The sequence below is a fragment of the Apostichopus japonicus genome, chromosome 16, assembly GCF_037975245.1.
Source record: "Apostichopus japonicus isolate 1M-3 chromosome 16, ASM3797524v1, whole genome shotgun sequence".
NCBI classification, from domain to species: domain Eukaryota; kingdom Metazoa; phylum Echinodermata; class Holothuroidea; order Aspidochirotida; family Stichopodidae; genus Apostichopus; species Apostichopus japonicus.
Genome location: NC_092576.1, coordinates 6,433,673 through 6,458,638, shown reverse-complemented (window position 1 = coordinate 6,458,638; position 24,966 = coordinate 6,433,673). Strand labels below are relative to the sequence as shown.

Below are 24,966 nucleotides of genomic sequence, written 5' to 3'. Positions count from 1 at the left end.
GTATATATCTAGGGCCATTAATGGTGAAATGATCGTATGATGCATAGCAACGCCTACCGACCGAAAGACAAATTTAATCGACTGCACATCAAGAGGGAGAGAATAAGACCTCAAGACAGTTTAAAACACTCTGGCAATAGCTTGATGATAAATAAAGGACTGATAAAACAAACACATTAAATTCACAGAAATCAACAATGGAGTATTAAATCCAGGTATGTCATAAAATGTGCTCTTTTTTATTTAAGTGGACACAAGTCCATCGGACCACATCAATCGTTTTGCCTACTTTTTACAGGTGTTTACAAGGCTACCTTGGTAACCGCTCACATCAGGTAAATTTTGCTTAAAACTTAAAATACATAGGTGAAGTTAACGAATGATACACTGAATAAGAAAATGGCCTCCTGTGCCATTATGAGCTTAACACTGCACTCTAGTAATTAAAAAAAAAACAATGAATCAGGTTGAAATATATATAGACATATATATATGGTTAATAATAAATGAGTATATTCAACCAGTCGATCAATGTTTTCAAAGCCGTCCATAAAACACACAAAGTTTAGCAACAAAATTACTCTTTTGTTTTACGTTCACAGGAGAGGTTTGGATTCCACCAGAACCTAATGGTTTGGGGATTTAAGGGTGAAGATATATAGTTAACTTTATCCATTCATAGGATGGAGACAGGATGCAAGAGAGTTGAGCCAAAAAAATTTGCCATTATTATTATTATTGATATTATATTATTAATTATTATTATTATATTGCCATTATATTATTGATTATATTGCCATTATATTATTGATTATTGTCAGAAACCCATGTATGCAGTTTAGACAATAAAACTAAACACAGAGATGGAAACTGCTCTCGGGATCAGGGCCGGGACACTGGGAACCAAGGGGGAGGGTAAGGGGAAGATATGGGGAGAATAGGGGAGAGGGTAAGGGAGAGGATAGGGGAGAGGGTAGGAGAGAGGGGAGGAGTTGAAATACAATTATATGAGATTCAAAATGAGTTAATACCATAGCTGGGTAAGTTTTTTAAGGAATATTTGGGGACAAATGAATATATTTGTTCAATACTTAATTAAGGAAAGTTGAACTTTCTGTGACTGAGTGCTGTGACCATTCACAGCAACAACAAGTTACAACAACACAAACCAACAAATGATTCGTCTTTTCATACAAGTTAATTATTCTTTTGTTCTTTCTCACCTCACTTAACCCACTTCATATTTTCATATCACACTTTCTTCAGATTACAAAGGAGAGAGAGAGACCTCATTATTCTCACCGTTCAAAGTCAACGAGAATATTCAGGCCAATCCTACTTAATCCTTTCCAAACACCAATTGCGTTACTCAAACGTGTAAACTTTCACACCGTAGCCAAACGATTTCTTCTTTTTACCTCTATTTTCTCACTCTCTTTTGTTTTTTTGTTTTCAGAGGGCAAATATTTAAATTTCCAAGACAAATGACGGATGGGGGGCAACATTACCCCACATCAAAGCTTTTAATTGTCATATTTACTCTTTTGATTGTAACCTACTTAAGCCCCCCTATTCTGTGTCAGCTCGACTCTTTAACATTTTAGAAAGAGGTCAATTATTTTACACCTTCAGACCCAGCAGTTATTCAGCGTGTCCAAATAACCCTATTAATTGATCCATTATTCACGTGTCAATCTGCTAACAATTTACGGAGACAAATTCGTTTGATGTTGGACAAAATTCGTCCAGGATTAACGGAACACCAAATCTGAGAGCAGATCCCCAACACAACCTCAACTTAAAAATTTGAAATGTGAACACCTTTTTAACAGAAATAGTAAAATGGGTAGGATGACAACAAAATTTGCGAACGAAAGGTGCATTTCTTGAATTTATTTTTGTACGAGCTTGTGCTTACAGAAGCTTTCCACAATTGGTCAAACAGATTTTCTAAAATTGCCAAGTAATTACTCAAAAAGTAAGAGAAAAGAACAAACTGTTAGCAATCTGCTTATTATTATTATTACTATGTATTTGATAGAGCGCTCTACAAAAAATCACAGCGCTTTACAGAATCAAATACTTACACAATCAAAACAAAAAAGCCCTATGTAGGTACACATACATGTAAAAGTTAGAGAGCCTAGGTTTCGATCCTACCAGGATCTTTTTCAGAGGCTATAACTGAGTATTTCAATAAAAAATAAAATTTTCAATCAACAGAACATAGCCACGTCCTATTTATTTTTCCCTCTTTATTTTCTTTCTTCATTTTTCAATGAACAAAGCTTATACAGCGGGTCATTATTACAAATGAGAGTTCAGCTAAATCCGCAAACGATTTTCTTTTTTCCGGTCCGGCTTTCATAATTTGTATAGCACTAATATTATAAATGCAAATTTGATTCAAATTTAAAAACAAATTAAATAACTTCTTTTGTTATTTTGAATGAAAACTTGGTGAACCAGACCTACACCAATAAATAGGACAGGATTTAAGAACCAGCTCATCTTCCAGCTGGCATATTTAGCTTCTGCTGGGCACAGATCCAGGTAAAATCTAAAACTTGTTACATTTTGTTGTACATCCCATATCAAAACAGCAAGCATCATTCCTTTTTATATGTGAATGTGTCAAAAGTACTTGGCTATATTTTCAGACAAACCAAATGCAACATTCCTCCTTTCACTCTCCTACCCACCCACCGATAAGCTTCTAAGTCTTGAATAAGAACTTTTTTTCTTCCTAATTCACAAAGTTGAGAGAGAGAGAGAGAGAGAGAGGTTGGACAAGATATCAAAGGTATAAGGGGCTTCTGTGGTCAAAACATACCAGAAGACAACAATGGTAATATCCTATCCACAAAACAGGCTTAGGGGTTTTAGAGTCTTGTTTTGTTTGGAGTGAAACCTACGATGAGTGGTTTTATGAATAGAATGGGGAGGAGATGAAGCCAGTCAGATTGGGGTCTCTCTCACCCCTGGAGGGTAATCCTTACCACTCCAGGCTTTGGAGGAGGAAACAAGCCCACAATGAAGGGGAATCATAATAAAAAACGAAATTATCAGAAGGGGAAAGAAAGAGAAATCCGCAAATCTTCTTAGCCTTCTTTGTGTTGGCACCAGGAGTAGAGAGAGATTTGTGACAGAATTTTAGGGAGCTTGAAAGGACAAATAAAACACAAGGTATTCTGGTGATCAAAGGTTTCATTGCCTGCTTACCTTATAGAGAAGAACAAAGCCAATGCTGTTGTTATTAGATCTGTTGGAAATTCTCATGCTGCAAGGGATACAGGCAGATGTATGCTGTTTTCTTTCTTTCTTTTGTTGATGGTAGACAAATTTAAACTTGCTTGGTTCGTTCAATCTATGCTTGCCAAGGACAAGCTTTACGTGGAAGCAAGTAGTTTTCTTTTAAACACTAGACTTTGTATAGTCATATATATTATGTGTGTGTGTAATATAAATATAATTGAAATTGTAATGAGTTGGAAAATCCAGACCAGTGAATAAACTTCCAGCCTCCACCTGGATTCGAACCCAGGCCACTAGGCTATGGAATATGCTGATTGTTTGTCCAGAGGTTCGAAACCGGTATAGTCCTGGTGGAGAGTGGAAGTTTCTTCACTATTCTGGATTTTCCAACTCACAATTTCAGTTATATATATTCATTTGTTAATAGGTCAAAGAATTGACCCCACATTTTAGTAAAACAATCAATAAAACAAAATAACAATAACAAATTTATTCAAGTTTTTGCGAGTACTTTCCTGGAGTTTTTTACCCTTAGATCATATTATATCTAAATGAACACAGAAAAAAGATGACTGGCAAATTATAGCACAAATTTTGAAAAGCAACCAAAGAAATTTTGGGCTAGAGAGTGACTCAAACCATTGACCTGAGGATTATATTTTGCCCTAAATTGCTTTACCAACCAACTGAACTTTTCAGTCCTTTTTGAGTTGATGGTAATCCCATAGCAACTTCTTTAACTAAGGGATACAACAAACCAAAAACCATGGTACCTTGGATATGGTACAACAGGCTCTGTGAACACAAGGGATCATTTTTGTAAAATTTCTGCTGAATATTCTCATAAATTACAAGGAGTATTTACTACTTCAAACAGCTGGCTAATTTGGCTAGATGTCTCCTAAATAATAATTAATGGAAGAAACTGCTAGAATAAGGCTGGCCACACATAGCAACACACTTGTTGATGTCTGAGCATAAGTGACCATTATTGAACTTTCTAGCATATTTTGGGAATTGATAGGCCTTTTATAACTGATGATCTTCCACAAAGAATGAGATCTGGCTGATAAAAAGTAATTTTTTTTTTCTCTCTCTCAAAATACTCTGTTAAATTTATGTTGAATGAATAATAATCAATCTCGTATTTTTCTCCATGACCTCCAGTCTTATTCAGTCAGTCACATTACTGACAAATTCTGGATTTCAAGAACTTGGAACTAAATTCTTGGAACTAAATGAACAATTTATACCCAAATTCTTACAGTAAGTTGCCAGGGTAGCTAGGAGTCTCAATACTGCTGCTGATCATTGCAGTTGAGTGTACACACTGTACATGGCAGTAGCATGAGTCATTGTTTATTTCTATCACAGGGGGTTAAAACTGGTCCTAAATCATGGACCTTGTAAACAAAAAGTCTCACACCTCAAGGTTACCTCTACATAGATAACTTCTTCCTGTCATTGGCTGTGGTGTTTGGCAGGTATTAGGGAGGAGTTGTTGAGACTGTCAGGAGGAATTGAAACTAACATTAGCTCAAGAGCCTCTAATTGGACAGTTATGCATTTTTCAAACCCAACTGATAGGACATGTTGACAGAAATATGAAATTCAAATCAAAAGGCAGTCCAACTTGGAATTTATATGTAAACCACTTTTACATGTTTACTTGATCGCTACATGTATCGATACATGTGTCATAATTCATACTTTAAGTGTTTACACAACTTTGACTGTTTAAGTTCCTAAAAGGGCACTTTTTATCGTGACTATATAATTTTGTTAAAATGTACAAGATTGCAATGAATTACATAAATTGGATAAAACATATTTTCATCCAGATATCACAATTTCTGATACCAATCATGAAAGTCCACTAATACCGTTATCTTATTTTATCATTTCAGTTTTGATTTTAATCGATAAGCGCATATAGTATCACATTCTGTGATGATTAAATACAAAGCCAATTTCGTCTTTTTCTACAAAACAAGAAAAAACAAGAAATACCTCGATGAGATAACTTGAAAACATCTTTAATACCAAAACTGATACATGTCTCACATTGTTTCATTATAGTAAATTCTTCCTATTTTTCATTTTTCTCTCTGAATTACAGTAATTTTCTGACTTGCATTTTCAACCCATGTATATATAAACCAAATGTCAGTACTTATACTCCAAAGCTTAAGTTTACAATATTTCATAAATGGAAATATATATATACCAGGTATGCATTACAGCTGCAGTATTACATACAGTATTATTAACAACTTTGCCATTCTTGGGTAGACCTATCTAATGGATCAGCCTCCACAGAATAGACAATGGAAGGGGAGGGGGGGTGGGTAAATCACATGGCTAGGCACCATTTATGACCTAAAATAGTCCAGGATAACATTTGATACACAAGGCTTTTGTTTGGCAGGTAAAATATTTGACCTGGACATAACCACCCCATTCAACCCTCTAGAGGGTATCCCCAGGCAACTACTATATCAGTACTTATTGTCTACCATTTACAATTTGAATAAAAATCTGTGACACCAAGACTGGTGTAAAATCCCAGGTATTGTTAGATGGCAAGAATAACTGTGCAACTCTGACAGTATAATACAGAATATGTACGTCTGGCTATGTATTCACAATATAGTTAATATAGATCTATATAAATCAACTACTATATCAGTACTTATTGTCTACCATTTAGAATTTGAATAAAAATCTGTGACACCAAGACTGACCAGTGTAAAACTCGGGTATTGTTAGATGGCAAGAATAACTGCAACTCTGACGTAGTTTAATACAGCATATGCACGTACGGCTATGTATGCACAGTATATATAAATCAAGACTTCTCTAGATATCTACATAATTATAGAGGATTTGGGAGTTGAAAGCTAAAACCAAACTGCCTTTGAAATGTCACCAGAATTGACTTAATTTTAACAAAGGAAAACTAACTGAAAAATGCTATTTTTAACCAAATCTTGCCAAGATTGAAATTTGGAGCAAATTTGGGCATCCAAAAAATTCTTTGTTCTTTTCTCATTATTTATAATTTTTTTCTGATGTCAATGTTTTTTTTTGTACATAGGAAAGTGTTACATTGTTAAGTCCATGCCAGGATTTTTAATGAACTTCCTTTCACAGCTCATTAATAATTCATTAATAATTCATTTGTACATGTATTCTTTGTTTTCTCTTGTAAGAGTTGCGAGGAAACAAATAAATAAATGTAATGAAATGCAATTTATTCGAAACAATATGAGAGCATGATAAAAAAAAACATAAAAAAATACAAAATTGATGATTAATTTATAATTTTCCAAAATTGATTAAGCAATCATTAAATTGATCTTTAAGAAGTTCTATTCTAAAACTGAAGACAAACAAACAATACTGCAACAATCCGACATTAAAAGGTTGTGGAGTTATTGCAAATGTATTTAAGATGTTTACATTCGACCCCTTAACCTCATTAATATTCCTGAGTTCTGCCAAAAGCAAAAGGGCACATCTTCCTTACTATAATACATTCACTTTTAGCAAGTAATATGACAAATATCGATCACTCCATTGTTGAGTAATCTCGGACCCAAGCAAGTGTCACAGACACGCACGCACACACACAGCAAGTGTCACAGACAAACACACATAGGCCAACCTGACTGCATCTAGGCTCTCTTTGCTTCCAACAAGAAACCAAAAATTACTCAACAAGTAAATTCTCTCTCATACCGGTGTCTAAATTAATTAAATCTTATTTAGCATGTTTTTTATGACATGTTTTTTAACTCTATAGCAGTTTAACTCTGCTAACATGCTATCCTACCATCTGGTAGTCCCTATAGCCTACATCCTATGTTTGGAATATTCAATTACACGCCTTTCACATTGACTTCAGCATTATTTTATTCCCTCTCCTAATCCCTTCGGGGGTTTTGGCCTGGAAGTTCTCAGATCTTATTATATTTTACGATTCTGAATAACACATTGAGTTATGTCGTCTCATCTCTGGGGGCATAGTCCTATCATGTATTGATCAAAATAACTTCTTAACATGAAGATGAGTTTTGATGATAGCGAGAGAACCAGAATTGATCCCAAATGACAGAATCGTATTAAAGTAAGACCAGGCCTACAGTAGATGCTAATTATGACATCATATCTATTAATAGTCTATTAAAGGTACTGTAGACCTACACTTTCGGCAATATCAAGCTGTATTTTGTTTCATGAACTGACATACACACATGTTCCAAGCGAATTAGTCCATATGGGGAACAGACTGTAGCTATTTGTGGTTACAGTACACCCTATGCCTATATGGTAAAGGTCTAATTACATATTGCCTTACATCACACAGTGTCAGCTACAGTGTGTTCCACACATATCCTGATTTTTCAGTGTCACAAAATTTGTTACATTTTCGTCTCAAAAAGGTAACCTTCTTAAAATATGCAAAAATTGTACTGTATATTGATAGATAAATAGATAGATAGATAGATAGATCTACATGCCCCTTTTGCAAGGAATGAAAAAGTCTTACTTGGCGATATTGCTCATTTGCATATTACCATTAACCCTGTTCTATATTATACAGTTCACCTCCGGCACTTTTTTGTTTTTATTATTATAGGCTGGATAAATCATAAATATTCAAATGAGGCCATTGCTACAGTTCTCCTATTTTTTGTTTACATGTAGGTGAGCTGAGATTATAATCAAATCTTCTTGTTTCCTTCATATATTCTATCAATACACAGGGCCTACAATTTACATTTCAAACAGAAATAATATCACAAAACAAATCTCAACATCTTGCCAGGCTGACTTTACACTTTGCTTGGATTTTTGCACCCTTTTTCTTCAAATTTGCAAGAACTTAAACCCAAATTTGAATATTAAATCAAGATTCTTATCTTGTCAGAGCTTACACCTTTCTTAGTGAGCAGAACTTGTCGGGATGATCAATACATAGATCTGCAAGACAACAAATAACGCCTCTGATTTTACTTTTCATCCACCGAGGTGGCAAATGGACTCTCACAATTTTGATTTATCACGTAATAAACTCCTCTATATAAATATTGGCCCTGCTAAAGAGCCCAGTTCCCTGGATGCTCCCCACAATCTGATTAACAGCTTTGAAATGCCACGCAGTGTTGAACAAACTTTTCCGCTTCTGTGGCCTTGTCTGTGCTAATCTACTATATATACCCGTCTGGGATTTTCTTTTCAAATCAGATTATAACCTAACCCCCACTAGGAATTTATCTCCCCATGCAACTATAGACGACTTAAAATTCAGATGAACTTATTTGGAGAGGGGAGGGGGGGGGGGGGGAGAGGCAAGATTTTAAGGTCCACTTCAATCTGTTTAAATCCCTATTATGGCAACAGCAATAACTAATGGATCTTGGATACAATGGGATTTTAGATTGATGAGATTTCTCCAAACTGCATTAAAGCAATTACATCTAAGCCTCTGACAAAAATCTGTTTCCACCTTGATGGGTAGAGGGGGTATATTTTAGGTGGGTGGGTACTTTTAGAGGGGGTGGGTACCCACCTGATAGTTGGGTAATTACTACTCATTAAAGGATTCTGAAAATCCTGATACACTGGAGACAAATGTTACATAATTTTCCCCTTCCCCCTTTTGTACCATGAGATTAATTTTTTTAAAGGCAGCAACAATCTTAAAATAGCAGGACTTCCTGTAGAACGGTTGATGAAATTATGTATGACTCTTCATAAATTTATGGACAAACTTTGTCACTCTGGACACTTTCCCATGATATGTTACTGTCACAAAAAAGAGTACAATAGAAATTTGGGACAGGAACAAAATTTTAATTTAAATATAGCGACTTTGATTGTTTAATGTGTTTGTTTTTTATGTAATGTTGTAGATTATTGTTTCTTTTGTGGTTCTTATATATTTTTATTGTTAATTACATATTTATTGATATATTTTTTGTTCTTAAATGTTGTCAATTTCAGGTAGAAACTTGCAAAAATTATGTATGAGTGAACCAGGCACTTCAGCCTTCTTAGTTTTCACTTTGCACAAATCTTTTTCAAATATTAAAATTGAAGACTTCAAAAAGTCTTAATATATATTGTAACTGGCTTACTGTACAATATCCAACATCAAGGAACCCCTATTGTTTTGAAGATAGGTCAACTCCTTCTGTTTAATAGCCCCCCTTTGGGATGTCTTTATACTCCATAAATATTCAACCTGATAAGCAAAAGTTCTTGATCACAATAGGGTGACCATGGAAATTTGACCATATGTAGGCTTTTATAGCCTACCACAATACCCTTGATATGGATTTTAATTGCACCATTTACAAGGTATCACAAACAACAGAAACCAACAGACATAACTTTGCTCTGTTTACAAATGTAGAGTAAAGCAGAAGGGAGAAACTTCTGATGAATTTATGGCTTCAGGAAAGCAGGTAAGAAAAAAAATACAGCATTTTGTTGAATGATTTATGAGACAGGACAAATCAATTGTTTCAGTTCAAGAGGGATTTTGAGGTAATTAACTTTGTCCAACTCAATTATCCCTTGTGGTGAGTTCTGTAAATATGTAGGACAATACCACTTACATCAGGGACATTATTGATGACATATATTGCCTCTGGCAAGAAGTACTAGCTTAGTTCAAACATAGTGTATTCACAATTGACTACATTGCAAGCATACAAAGCAAGTTCTGTAGTCTTTGTACAGAGATCTCTGAAGGGAAGAGGCATTCAGTTATTCCACTGCAGTTTTTTACCAGTCATATCATTTAGGTATTGTATAAATGAGGAATGTTTTGCTAATCAGATTATTAATGTACTGCCCTCTGTTACCATGTTCTTTCAGAATTTGAAACCAAAATGTTGCATATTTTCCCCCTCCCTAATAAAATACACAGTGTCTATTCCAACCCCATCTATCTACCTCCCACCTCTACCCTATCAAGTACTCTCTAAGCCCTTGGACCCCTCTGGATCCTACTCCTGATCCACTCCACTCTTGCCCCCCTCCCCATAACCATCAACACCCTCCTAACCAACTATCCCCTCATAACTATCCCCCCACCCCACCCCCACCCACAAACACATATTATTTGTTCAAACACATTCCTGGATAATTACACCACTGGCAAACTGAATCAACTGTAAATGTCAGGTAAATGATTGAATGCAAGTCATCACCGCTTCAGCCAACATGACTGATAACAACCCTTCTATTCCTTATCTATCAGGACTTTTAATTCATCCATAAATCTACCAGAATGCAAAAATGTGGTTGATCTCCAATTCATCGCCTTCATTTTTAATGACACATAATTGATGTCATTCTTATATGGGGGGGGGGGGGAGGCCAGGCCCTATAGACACACACAAAAAAAGGCCTAAAAAAAATCAGAACTGATAACATGCCAATTAGAGCCTAAGATTTATTTAGAAGCTGTTGACATTCCTCTTGTGGAAAAAAATGTGGGGTTATCTTGTCGTCTGGTCATGTGACAGAGCCAGGCCACTATCCAGCTCTTCCAAACCAGCACATTTCTGATAAAGAATGTCTGGCAGGTCAGTTATTACTAGACTGGGTAACTTCACAGTCATTCCACCTCTTGATACCTAAAGAGTCATCTTAGAGCGCTCTTGAAATTCCACAGACTGGGACTAAATAAATTGTTAGAACAGACCCGCTAACAATGGAAAACAATTTAAGCTTCAGACATCATTGGACAGAGGGACGTCCATTAGCAAATTCATGAACCAACTTGTGATTTTTTTTTTCTTTGCTTTCCACTTTCTGTTTTGCAATAATCAAGGATGTTCTAAGTTATTAGGTTTTCTGGGTCTTTTTTGTGGTAATTTCGGTAAAGAAATCGAGAGTATAAGGCCATCTTCTTGGTCGAATCTCACAGAGTAAAAATCCCTGACATGTTCAGTAGTAATACAGTACACTATTGACAAAGATCACATATTGGTAATAAAAATTTTCAAAAACATGTTTGCTCCATAGCCTTGCAAGTTGCACGTTTTCGGTACTCTTCGATTCTCTTCAAACAAAGAAATAAATAAAAATAAACGAAGATTCCCTAAGGGGCCCTATAGAGGAGTTATGAAACTATATATATTCTCTATTGTAACATTATAAGGCAGACAATTATCTTTTGTTTTTCTCTCGTTTTTGAAGAAAGAATTAATAAATTCTTTAACCTTGCAGCACAACGAATCACCCTGCTGCCTGCCCTTTGACATTTTGAGTATATTGGAAAATACTATATTCAGAACTCTACAAACTGAATTCCTTTCCGATTTTTCCAGTTAGTTAAATCCCCTTTTATCTGGAGTAGCTGTAACAAAACAAACACTACAGTACAATAACATGTATACACAATTCACAGATTTTTGATATCGGTGTTCATTACCTCGACATCAAAACATCAAGACAATATTTCTGTTTTCACCAGGTAGCCCGGACAAAGCGACTCGGTTTCACACCACACCTCGCTGGTCTCAGGTGATAATGCAATTGGCGACTACCTCGGCGGCAAACCTACCCACAATGCACTGCTGTGTCCTTTTGTGTCATATTCTCATTCAAGGTGAGTATAAAACTACCAAATTGTTAACGCTTGAGACTTATGAAAATATTGATTTCGCAGGTTTTTATGAGGTTATATCAAAGGAAATAGATAACAACATATGAAACTTCAAATAGGTGGTGATTATTGAACTGACTGTGTGTAGAGAGGCAGTTGCACTTTTGTTAGTATAGTATAGATTTAACACACGGATGAATCTAACACTGGCGAGAATGACATTAATACTGCATGGATTACACACAGATGAATCTAACAATAGCAAGAATTAGAGTAATACCACATACTTTATGGCAGTTTGAATGTTTGGTATAGCTTTCACACATGAATGTTTAAGTAAATGACATATCTACTGTCAATAAGTAGACTGGCTACACAGAAAGACTAGTTTTATATATATTTTTTTCTATGTTTTTTATTAAATTATATACTAAAATAAAATGCATATTTCAACTTTCCAGTATTCCAACTTTCAATCTCATTCTGTATGCACCTTCTATTAACTCACTCTGCTTGCAGATATTTTCTGATCACCAAGGAATTAAATTAAATGGGTATGGCATAATAATGTGTTAGGCTACAGAGAACCTATATACTATTATTATCATCCTATTCTCACTCCCTAACCTAACATAAACTTGAACAATTGAGTCTAAACTTATCACACGAGACAATCTCTATAAATTTACAAATTTATGAATGTATCCAGTCTCCATCACTTCCTAACGCATGACAATAACATTCCTGTTTAAAATCTGTCAGCCTACATTGTCATCCTATCCCAACACAGACAGAACAACTTGACCGTACTTCTTCCTTCATCTCAGAGGAAAACAAAACACATGATCAGAGAGGGTAGAAGAACCTTTATGAACTTAAATCATGCCAGTGCCACCTCAAACTTTTTAATTGAGTTCTCATGTTTCTGGTTGTTTGTTTAATCGGTTCATATTTCACTGGAGTCGTTGACCTTTGACATGTTTTTTTCCCTTTATACCCAGGTGTCTGTCCACATGACACATCTGGCTATCTATCTGAGCAGCATAGTCAGTTTTGGTTGGTCGCTGTGGCAACTATTCCAACTATTCTCTCCACCCAGGACATGTATCCTCTGTCACTGTTAATGACCTCCGCAGACAAAAGAAGAAAATAAAAACCCACTAACTAGCTCGTCATCCCGGGCATTTGCTTAATGTCACACTCGGTTAGGTTCTGAGGATACACCACCACAAGGAGATAGAGTGTCCGAGATCGTTTTAACAAGATAACAAGGAACTCATTTTAACGATGTCAAAGAAAGTATACAGATGTGACCTTTGAACTGTATTCAAATGTCAAAACAGTTTTCAAAAAGTTAAAATGTTGCTGCACCATGAAAAGTCAAGACTATTAAAAGTCTATTACACCATCTAGATTGAGAGTTATTGAAAAATTATTGAAGATTAATTAATTGATTATTAACGAGAAAACAAGGAACTCATTTTAACGATGTCAAGGAAGTATACAGATGTGACCTTTGAACTGTATTCAAATATAATTTATCACTTAAACACTTTAATAAGCCACATATATATATGTAGTACTACTATAAGAGTAAAAACGGATATTTCTTCTAATTTTTTAACATTTAATTAAATGGTTTGAAATGAGACTTTTTAACTAACTAATGGCATTATTGTGGAATTAATTATTCTTATAGCAACGAATAATTTATCCTAATCGATTCAGAGGGCTCTTTTGAAATCTTCCCTTCTGTGGAATTTATTGTTCTTATAGCAACGAATAATTTATCCTCATCAATTCAGAGGGCTTTTTTGAAACCTTCCCTTCTAAAGTATATAAATTCGCAGACTTTAACCAATTTAACAATGGCAGTATTAGTTCCAGACTGTCCATGCAGAGACCAAGTATGTAATTCATGGACAACATTTCCGAACAGCTTGATTTGGTGCAACTGTCCGTCGTCCTTGATACCATTACATTTCAAGGCAACTGGAGCCCATCTATCTAACGACTGGATGCGTCATACTAACAAAAGGAACCGCATTCTGTAATTGGCCACCCGCCAGCGACCATCGTATACCAGAATCAACAGTAGGAAGAAAAAAAACTCGCCCGTGACATCACAGATGTCAGTACTCATTTGGAAATGCCACTGATATATCAAAGACCACTTATAACCTGTTTCCCATCATTAAAACCCAAACAAAACTTGATTCTCAACATTCTTCAACTTCTTTTCTTTTCTTTAAATATCAAATTTTATGTCATTATTCTTTGTTACAATTTCTTTCCTTTGGTAGTGGTTGACTATAAAAGAAATTTTTAAAAACTCGACATTAATTATTAGTGCTTGCATAGGTCGGGACAAAGGCAATCTAGATCAATGTAAACACTTTTTGACAATATTCGACAAATTTGGGGATCAATATTTTATCGCAGACCTTAAAAGAATCGCCGATACGATATATATATTTATATTGTTGGTTCGAGAATTCAGGCCATCTTCATGTTTATTTTTAGATCATTAACATGCAAAACACCCTTGACAAACTTTCACAAGTTGTATGGATCGAATTAAACGACTGAATTAATAATATATGTCAACGATAGCACATATCTTCTTTTTTAAGAGCCTTCAAATTTATAACAGTTTCATTCATAGATCAAAATCAAACTGCTGAATGTGGCATCCTGACCTACAGTAGGTTACTTGTCAGAGTAGTGACAAACTGTCTTATTCACTGACAGGGATACAGGGAGAACAATATAGGAGCTTAAACTATTGAAAGGCTGTCAAAACAAACCCTTTGTTATATCATTGACTTGTACAATAGGTCATTGTTTCCATCTCTGAAAGATTACAAAAGAAAACAATTGATTTTGACAATTAGGAGGGCTATAAAAAAAAAAATAAGTCAATTCCAGCAGTGACAAACGACAAGATCGCCAGCAACCGATCCAGAGTTAAATCTTGCAATTAATCATATCTGCGACAAAAGGTGGAAAAAAAGTGGACTTAAATTCAAGGGTGAAAGTTAATTCCTTTCAACAAAGGAGAAAATCCTGAGTAATGACCTCTCTTTTGACCTAATTACAGAATTTAACAAAGAGTCAAGGATTAAAGAGTCAATAACGTCTCATGCATTTGGTCATTTTATATGGCGTCGTCAAATCCATCGTAAAACCAGCAAGCAGTTGCAAGGCATCTACCGAGCAATTCTACGGATTAAAACTACAAATTGCAGTGAATTCAAAACCCAAGTTTTGCCCTATATCCTCAGTAGTACCTTGGACGAAATTACACAACTTATAGTTCAGGCAATAGTACTTTACTGATCCGTCTGTGAAGTTTACTAACAAGACTTGCACTTTATAGGGAAAAGTAGGACACAGCCGTACACTGGAGAATGATGCAAATAAAAGGATTGCTCGATTCATTGTACTACACATTACGACGTCAAGAGAGTCAAGACATTTTCCGCACACATTTCCTCCAGAAACATTTATCGATTTCCAGATTTCTTGAGATTCCCAGCATCCGAGTTTCTTATTCTTTTCAACAATTCGGAACCCCGCAGCGCTTAGCGATCAAACGACAACACAGCTTGCAATCATGCAGGCAAACATCCTCCTGATTCCCCTTTTTTTTTTCTTTTTTTTTTTAGTCCTTTCTTGTTTTTTTGTTAAATGATGACAAAAAATTCCTCAGCCAACCCCCCAAAGTGAATGTGATAACTAAATAGAGGGCATCGCCCCCATGGATCTTACAATTGAGTTCCAGTAAACTAAAAACATGTTCCCAGTGTTCTCCCAATGGGCCACCTCAAGAGTAACTACACTCATTTGTAAAGTCTTCAAATATATAGGCCTCGCTCTATCTCTCTCCTCGATTCACCACCACCGCCACGGTTAAAAATAAAAAGTCTTGATTTTTGCTATTCAAATCTAATCCCGGTGACATTTAATCAGTTTTGTGGATTCTCCGAGACTACAGGTGTACATTCGATGACAGAGGTAATATTGTAATTATAGGGGCTAAAAACGGAAACCTGTAGTACTACAGGAAGTTGTTAACACCCAAACATGGGATTTGGTAGATAAGCTGAGGGCTTTCCGCTACAGACCTCAGAGTCAATAGAAGCCGGGCATTGAAACAATCTGATAGGATTCAAACATAATTGCCGTTGGGCTAGATAGAGAGATGTTGAAAACATTTACAGGGTGGCATAGTTACCACCAATCTGACATTTAACTGAGAAACAAAAGGGAGGGGGGGGTGTGCATTGTACCATAAATACCAGTAAACTGGGGGTGGGGACTGAGGGTGGTGACTGAGGGTGTGAGACTGAGGGTGGGGAACAAGGGTGGGAGTGAAGAATGGGTGAAAGGAGGAGGTAAAGACTGAATAGTTAAGACACATACATGCAAGAGCGAAGATTGAAGCAAAGTCTAAGTAAACATACGTTAATTGTTAAGTTAAGTTGCATGCAGCACGATAGTATGAATAATTCATAACATTGAGCAAAGTCTACATTAGACGTCAAATTGTTATTAAGGATACCTGTGCCCGCATGTAGGTGAGTTCTTTAGCTCGAGGGAGTTTTTTCTTTCCTTTCTTGGGGTGGAACAGTGGGAGGGGGGGTGGCAGGAATCTCAGTCCATGACGAAACTGAATATGCAGCCTGTAATTCTGAATTACACTCTGAACATAATTTAATGAACAAAATAAACTAGGCAAAAAAAAAGATTTCACAAAATTCTTTTATTACCATGCATCCCTCACCAATATGGTATGTGTTAGTTTTTCAGTAAGGTTGTATAGTCAAACTTGAGCCTCTTTGTATCTCAACCAAATTCCTGGGCCTCATAAGGCTATTGCAAATGTTGAAAGCATATGCATGCATGGGACATTACTAAAATTACTCAATAAACAGTTTCTGACTTTCTCCTGATCTTGAAAAAAAAATGGTGAGAGCAGGCAAAAACACAAGTTCTCTCTCTCTTCAAACTGAATTAAACCCAAATGTGATATAACATCCTTGCTTTATTTTTTTTGAACAATTGAAATAATGATACCTAAAAACCCTGCTATCTTTTAATAAAAATTTCTCTCCAAAGTGAGAGGATGCATCGGACATTCCTTCTATTGTTTATCTACCACAAGACAGTTACCAGAGGGCTCCCTATACTATATATCTTATAGCACAAGATATATATCTACAGTACTGTATCTCTCTCTCTCTCAGAGATGGGCATTCTATACCGAACGAGGGTTCCATTAATCAGAACTGGGCTGTACAATAGACTCTAAAGGTGTGGATCACTGAGCTCCTGATATTGCCCAACATTAAATTTTGATCCATTCTTCACCTGTCCTTGTCTATTGTTCCTCGTGCCTATCAGGATCAACTAATGCACCCCTGTTTACCCTAAGTGCTGATGGATTCCCCATCGATTTTTAAGCACCGAAGAAGAAGCTTTACTTTCCTTTCAGAGAGAGCAGTGACTGTGCCTTGCTTCTCTTCTAAAGCCCTGCTCGCTGGTGCAGAACTCATCACAGAGAGAAGACTGAAGAGAGAGGTGTTTTCAAAATGCTTTTCTTTCCCAAATCTGCTTAAGGGATCTGGCAACAAATACTGGACTGATAAATCCGTCCACAGACAAAAGTTTTATTGTAACTTTACGATGGAGTTCTCTCCTCCGTTTCCCTTCATCCTATAGTCTAGGATTTTTTTTCTTTTCTTTTTCACAAAAGGATGGATTCTTTACAGTCTAGTGAAACAGCATAAAATGATTTTAGCTAATGCTATTGTTGTCCCCCTCTATAAGCAGATTTCAAATCATGAATGGCTACAATAGATGAATGGAAATTGTTTGGTAAACAAGAGATTATACAGTTAAGGTATTCAAGAATTTCATGGAGTGGATTATAAGCTGTAGTTCACTTTGACAGAAGATGACCGTTACTGTGGTATGCCATCTGGTTAGGATGACAGGGCCTGAACGACGATGAGTCATCGAGAGAATACGATAATCATCAAATCTGGACCCTCATCACCCTCCTGGAACCCCTCTGACAGTGGTAAGGTTCTTAGATACATCAGGTATGAAACTAGTGGACTGTATATTAGGAATGGTAGACTATGCGAAATACACATTAAATTTGTCTCTCTACCTATAGCGCCCCCTGAATCTACTCTCCCTTTTAACCCTTCCTCCATCCTCTTTTACCCACCCCGGATCCATTCTCCCGCTCCCTCTTGCATCTCCCACCCTTTCCTCCCACCCGGCCTCCATCTTCTTCTCAAATGCGAAATTACAAACTTGATACGGAATGAAGAACAGTCGATGAACCGAACCGGATCAAACACAATCATTTCTTTATCCAGGGAGATATGGGAGGGATAAGTAAATTCATAATTATATGAACCAATCAGATTTCCTCCGGGTTTCATAGATCCTAAAGCTCTCGGGCTATTTGGGATAGCCAGATATGATGGAATGTGGGCATTAGAGTGAATATTAAAGAAAAGTTTAATCATGGTAAAAGCTCTAATTGAATTTTCACATCTACTTCAAAAGCCAGATACACGTAATTTTCTACCACATCTATGATCGGTTTAATATTGGTTCAAAAACGCCTTGGGAAATTTGTACAATCCTCATGGAAAATGAATCAGTGGATGGACCTGGGGGGGGTAGGGGGGGAGGTCACATGAGACAAATTAAAGAAGATACGACCTAGAAACTGAAAGGGATTGCAGGATTTACACCACCGATACAAATTCCACCTTTTCCCTTTTAGCATATAGTACACTAAGCTAGGAAAATACTAATTTTGATTGGAAACCTAATTTAGTCTAAACCTGCCTCAGCAGGTCAATTCACTTTCCTAAAAGCTATTATATATCCATATATTTGCAGTACTTTTCCCATTAATAAGGGATCCATAGTTTTCATATATTCTCTCTCTCTATCTCTGTTATATAAAAATAAAAACATTCTGGTTTTGATTTGCATTGCAACTCTCAAAATTGCACTGTTCAAACACTAACATGGTTGCAGATGACATTTCGATTGTGTGCTAAATACACCATCTCAGCTGTTTGTTACTATAGTAATCATGGAGTGCCAAATGGGTCATAACACTGTGAAAGGTTACTGGCCTCAAATATGCTAGAATTAGGGTCAGATAATGGTCATCCATGATCAAATTTAAACAAAGATACATTCTTACTGCCACTTCTAAGCAAACAAAGGTATAGCCACGCTGAGACATTTAATTATAGAGCTATTTTAACATTGTCCTGAATGTCTGTGAGATAGTAGAAGAATCAGACCTCTTAGGAAAGATCCTTTTAATTTCACTTTTAGCAACTTTTTAACAATTTGTCAAAATTTTGGTCCAACTAATACTGACAACCTTTAATACTCCGCCATCCATCAGATATTACTGTTGCATTTAAAAAAAAATTAAATAAACGTCCGATTGTCTGTCCGTTCACTGGTGTCGCTGTCATGAGACACGACCATCGAACCACACTCACTTTTAGGGTGAGCGCCCCAAACAAACGCAGCTGAGCAAAGATTTAGACTTCTGTTCCGAGTGTTTAGTTCTGAGACTAGACATTAGAGTTTAGGCCATTGACTGCAGGCATCCAGGGGTGATTCGGATATTCACTACACCGAAATGGACACAGTAAAAGCTTTTCATGAAAGTCTTAACCTTATCCAAACCTAGAATGACATCAAATCCCAGCGTATTGCAATCCATCTGACAGAGTTTGGGACTACAGAGACAAGGGTAAGATATCTACTCAGTTGCGGCTTGCCAATTGGAAGTAATTTTCATCTGTGTAGGGTGCCATTAGCTCTGTGGTTAGACTTACATACACATTTCAGTAAACTCGACAGGACATTAAAAACCGTGAGAGTTATATTATAAAGTCAAATTCGGGCTTGTGGTCCAGTCTCCAGACTGAAGGGTACTTTTTTTTTGTACGGTTAAAACAAATCCACAAGTTTTTAACCCAATTCTATGTTGGATAGAGTTTCCTCTATCAAAGGTGCTCTTTGAAGAGCTGGGGTTCCGTTTCAGAGAAACTGTTCCTAAATTTAGCATTTTGTGGGCAGGTAAAGTAACTTGGTGACACCATTTATGAATTAAGTATAACAAAAAAAGTATTGTTGTTAAGAACTATTAATATTTAACAAAAGTGAAAGGAAAAAAAGAATTCTGTGTTCTTTCATGATGCACAATGTTATAACTGTATGCTAATGAAATTCTGTCCTTCATTTCTTACTGTATGCGTCACTACTATTAGTAATAATAATTGTGGAAACTTTATTTATGAATTAGCATGAATGGCTCAGTAATGAAGGAGTTGTGTCAAAAAACTTGTTTTTGGCCTCGGTAATTCTCGATACAAGATGCTTTCATAACTAAAATTTCTACGTTTTAAGGGTTATATATTTAAGACTCATTTCTTTAAATTAGTTCAGCTTCTTCTTGTTTCTGATTTGGCGCTATATATATTTATCCACTGAATTATTATTATTATTATTGTTTATTATAACACCAAAAACTTCTTTAAAATAATGAACCACAGTCTGACAGGGACACCAAACAACTGTCACAAAAATTATAAAACTTGTGGGGAGACAGGTAAGCGGGGAACGAAGTAAATTTAGATACCTTAACTTTAGGAGAGACCCAAGAAATGCACAAAATAAACTGAAGGCATAATAAGTGTGCAGTAGTACACTGTGTATACTCCTACTAGAACAGTATATAAGTACTATCTACAGTACTTTGATCAAAACACACAGTACAAGTTAACACACACATGTATGTCAATTTTCACAAACTGTGCAGACTGCTGATTTCCCTAGCAACCACTGAAAATAAGAGGGAAGACCTATTTTTCTGCTCTGTTTACTCCCTGAGATCTAGCGCCTTTGGTTTTAGTAACTATGTAGTACTATGTCAGCGCATGCAGAAGAAGTCCTCACTCTGTGCCCTAAATATGGAGAAATTCCCCAAAGAGAATCAGCCGTGGAAGGAGTGAGTGTTTAAATAATAAGTCTCATGGCAGGCCGAATACGACGACGATCAAAGAAAAACATCGGAGCAGCGATATTACGGACATCAGAAAGTGTGTCACCTGCAATTATAGACAATTGTGGTGATTTATTCGTAGGCTCGATGAATGAATTATGAATGAAATGTCTTCCAACGGAGTTTCTTTGAGACGGAAAGCGTCACAGGCAAAATAAAATAGCAACAGACTGACTTTTGTTGTAGCTTGTAATATTTTTATTTTTTATATTTTTTATTTGTTGTATTTTTTCAAATTAAAGTTCCTCAATGTTGCCCTCTTCCAATTGTCGAGGTTGTAGCTATTCAAACTCTTTGACTTTCTGACCTAATTAGTAGTAATTAATTAGTGCTTTTAAAACTCTTTACCTCAAATCAAAGTCTCATTTTCTAATGTATACTACCTCTTCCAACTTTCTGCCAAAATCCCCCATCACCCCAACTACTCCCTATTTCCTATTACCCACCTACTTCCTATAACCCCTACTTCCTATTACCCACCCACCCCATCCCACATCACATTCCTTCACCTCCTCCTCCACTCCTCATACAACAATCCAACTAAAATATCTGTCTGTCCTCTAACAAATTCCAAACTTTCCAACATATATACTCAACTTTTTTCCATTCAGTTCATCCCCTGGAACATGAATCCAATAAAGGAAACATTTTACAAATAAATTACACACTCTATGTGAGGCTGTTATTGTCATTAATTTAATATATTACAAGAAAGGGGGGAAAAAATGGATTTATCTTATTCCACAAGATTGTGATGAAAGTGCCAGAACATTTTGCAGGGATGAGAGGCGCAGCCAGGAGGGAGGATTTAAAATAGGTCAACGGCTCTTAAACAGAAGCCCTCTTTAAAGCAGTATGGATCATCATGGATCTAAATCACTAAATTAATTCTACCGAGCATATAATTCTACCGAAATCTGGCCGTAATCGAGAAAATTAAGCACGACTCACACCTGGCACGTCGCAATCAAAGATCTGGTGATTATTAGATAGTGATCATTTAATAACACCATCTTATTCTTTACTGAAGAAAGACAAACTTTAACAAATTTCTTCCTTTCTGATGAATATGTCACCCACATACTTGACTAATGCCTCGCCAAATACACATAATTTGACAAACGCATCACCAATCACACTTTGCTACAACTCATGAATATTCAACGTTATAGCTACTTTACATGCAAGCTCAGAGAAGGGCTATCAATTATTAAATACCAAAAAGGAAATCCCTGCTAAAATATTCCCATATTCTTCCTCTTGAGCTACAGTACCACCAACCAAAACCATCCCAGGCATGACTATCTACCTCAATCTTTAAAAACAAATTTATAGGTTCAATCTTTTTGAATTATGTTTTGCCCCTTGTATGTCACTGCACCATTATTGAACCTTACTGTTTATAATTTTACCCTTCAAAACGATGATAAGGAGCAAAATATTTCCTAAATGGATCTTCAAATATTTGAAAACTAGCTGAGATCAATAAACCCACCTTCTTGAACTACTTCTTTAACCTTTAGGTAAAAGAGAAAATATTATGAGAGGATCAGTGGTTTAGGGCATGGTGGTCTCCTTAATAGATTGCTGAGATTCTAGGTGTGATGACAGAGTAAGATCAGAAAGGGATTAGAGTCAAGTGCTGCAAGGCCTGTGATGTCATCGCTGCGATGTCAACAAACTGCTGTTCGGGTGCTTGCAAGAACTCGCAGTAGCTCCATATAGTCTCATGTACTAATATATCCGTTCTTAGAAGATCTTTACAAGAAGGTAAAGAGTATTGCCAGGGAGGTTTTGACAATTGTTGAAGTTGGATACTGTAGTCTCCAGAAACATTCTGGGGAAGGGGGCGGGTGAAGGTGTCTTAACTAGCATTCCTTGAAGACCATGATAACAAGAAGGGTAAATAATATCCTCCGATAGGGAAGTTTGACAAGTGTTGGAGTTGGACACTGTAAAATCTCCACAAATGTTCTGGGTGTTTGTGTATTAACGAGCCACCATTTTCACCACTTTCCGCTCTTTTATATCAATTATCCAATCTTTAATAATTAACAAAACATACCAGAAAGCTAATAGTCTGTGAAACACTGCAATTTAACCTGACATGTACTCAAAAGGTCTTTGCACAACAATAACAAAGCAAATGCTATAGCTATCTTTAAATTGTCGCAATCGGTTTACTCAATGGGCAAAAAAAACCAACACTTACTTAATAATACCATTGATTTCTTCAAATATTTGACACCATTTTTTTTTTTAAATTTTGATTTGGGCCATATGCAATATATCTATATAAATACTGTTAACACTGAAGAATTATTGAGGGTGCAGCTTTGTAACCTTGATGGACAAAAGTCACAAACACTGTAACTCGAACAATGATGATTGATGTTAAATTGTGTTCTTCACAAAACAGATGGACTGCAAGTACGGTGATATCACTACAGACAAGGCAGAATAAACTTTTACACACACATATGTATTGGGGTATACAAACATTCAAATACATATGATCAAATGATAAAATGTTTCTGCAAGGAATCAAAAATGGGACTTTTCCCCTTTTACAATGCCCACCTGTTTATCCTTTCCTCTTTCCAACTCCCTTCCCCTCCCCTATCGACACTCCCCTCTCTCCCCTTCCCTCTCTCCCCTGCCAGAATGTGGTAGACTAACCTTTCCATGCATGGTCCGTTTTTACCCTGCCTGATCTTATTAGCTACTACTCCTGTGAACTGTTAGGTATTATTATTTATTGTGCAGTATAATGAGAATATAGTATATAGTTATATCTTAGCCAGCTTTTACCAGGCCAAGACTTGCCAACCTAAATTTTACACCCTTTTTCCATTCTAAGAAGAAATTAGTTTTGGAATTATTACAAAATAACTATACAACACTGCAGGCAAATGTCAGTGAACCTTGCTGAGGGCACCTCCCCCCCCCCCCTTTCTAGTTCAATGGCAAAACAGTATCTAAAATGGACAGTTTATTTCATAAACTATGCATGCTTTCACAAGGTGGGAAACCAGTCATCAATGCAGGCCTAAATAATATGCAATGAATGGGCATAATAACAGTTATCTTCTGCCTGATTACCCACGAAAGTACAATGGCAACTCATAAAACCTTTTGTTTCTTTCCGAAGCCCCCGAGGTGCATTCCTGTGCATTATTATTGCCTCTGCCTGAATACCCAAAAACTGATTCGCTGAATGAGGTTGCCAAATGCTATCACCATCCTTGTTTTCTCAACCCAAGGTTGTGTTTAATCAGTCACCTTATAATCCCCTACCCCCTGCTATTACCAGGCAGTGAGCTAAAGTGATAGTCAAGAGGGGAAGGACCATATTTTGAGTGGTATTTTAAAAGAAGTTTACCATATACCTACTGCAATTGTGGTAAGTCAGGGTAGGAAATTGACAGACCTTGGGACGATTTCTTTGACTGTTTCGAAATGGCGACATTAGCCCGAAAAGAGCGAAGAACCATGAAATTGTGAAGAGTTTTGAAACCATTTGAACTTGAAAACACGAGGTCAAAAACAGGATCGACGGAAGGTAAATATTAAATAAGTATATTTTCAGCGATGCAGCCAATTCACAAAATATGAAACTCCCTTGTATTAAATAAATAGCCTTGATGTCTGTACTTTCAATTGGAAATGATCAAAACAATATATAAATATTTGTGATTTTTTTAATTTGAGGGCAATTTCACGCTTATTTTTCTTTTCTTTTCTATTTTTTATCCCAGTGTTGAAAAGAAAAGAATTAAAATTCGGTTTCACAGAGGATTGAGGAAATGTTTTATCGATACTAAAAGTTGGCGATGACATTGAGTCCCACTATCTGATACTTTAAACAACCGAAACGGATAGGAACAGGAAATCTCACAAAGGCTATAAAACTGAATAACATCCTGAAATCTTGTATATTTTTGACTGATTAAGGGCACCGATA

At 36.2% G+C, this 24,966-nt stretch overlaps 1 protein-coding gene and 1 long non-coding RNA gene across 3 annotated transcripts in view; one reads left to right on the top strand and one right to left on the bottom strand.

The window, feature by feature from the left end:
- The window catches only part of LOC139982789 (ephrin-B2-like), a 79,618-nt gene that overhangs the window by 33,102 nt on the left and 21,550 nt on the right, over positions 1-24,966 (bottom strand). The window lies entirely within an intron of this gene.
- Positions 5,664-21,448, top strand: LOC139982790 (uncharacterized). Its single transcript, XR_011798350.1, has 3 exons — positions 5,664-9,728; positions 11,750-11,884; positions 12,883-21,448. It is a non-coding gene; the product is annotated as an uncharacterized lncRNA (long non-coding RNA).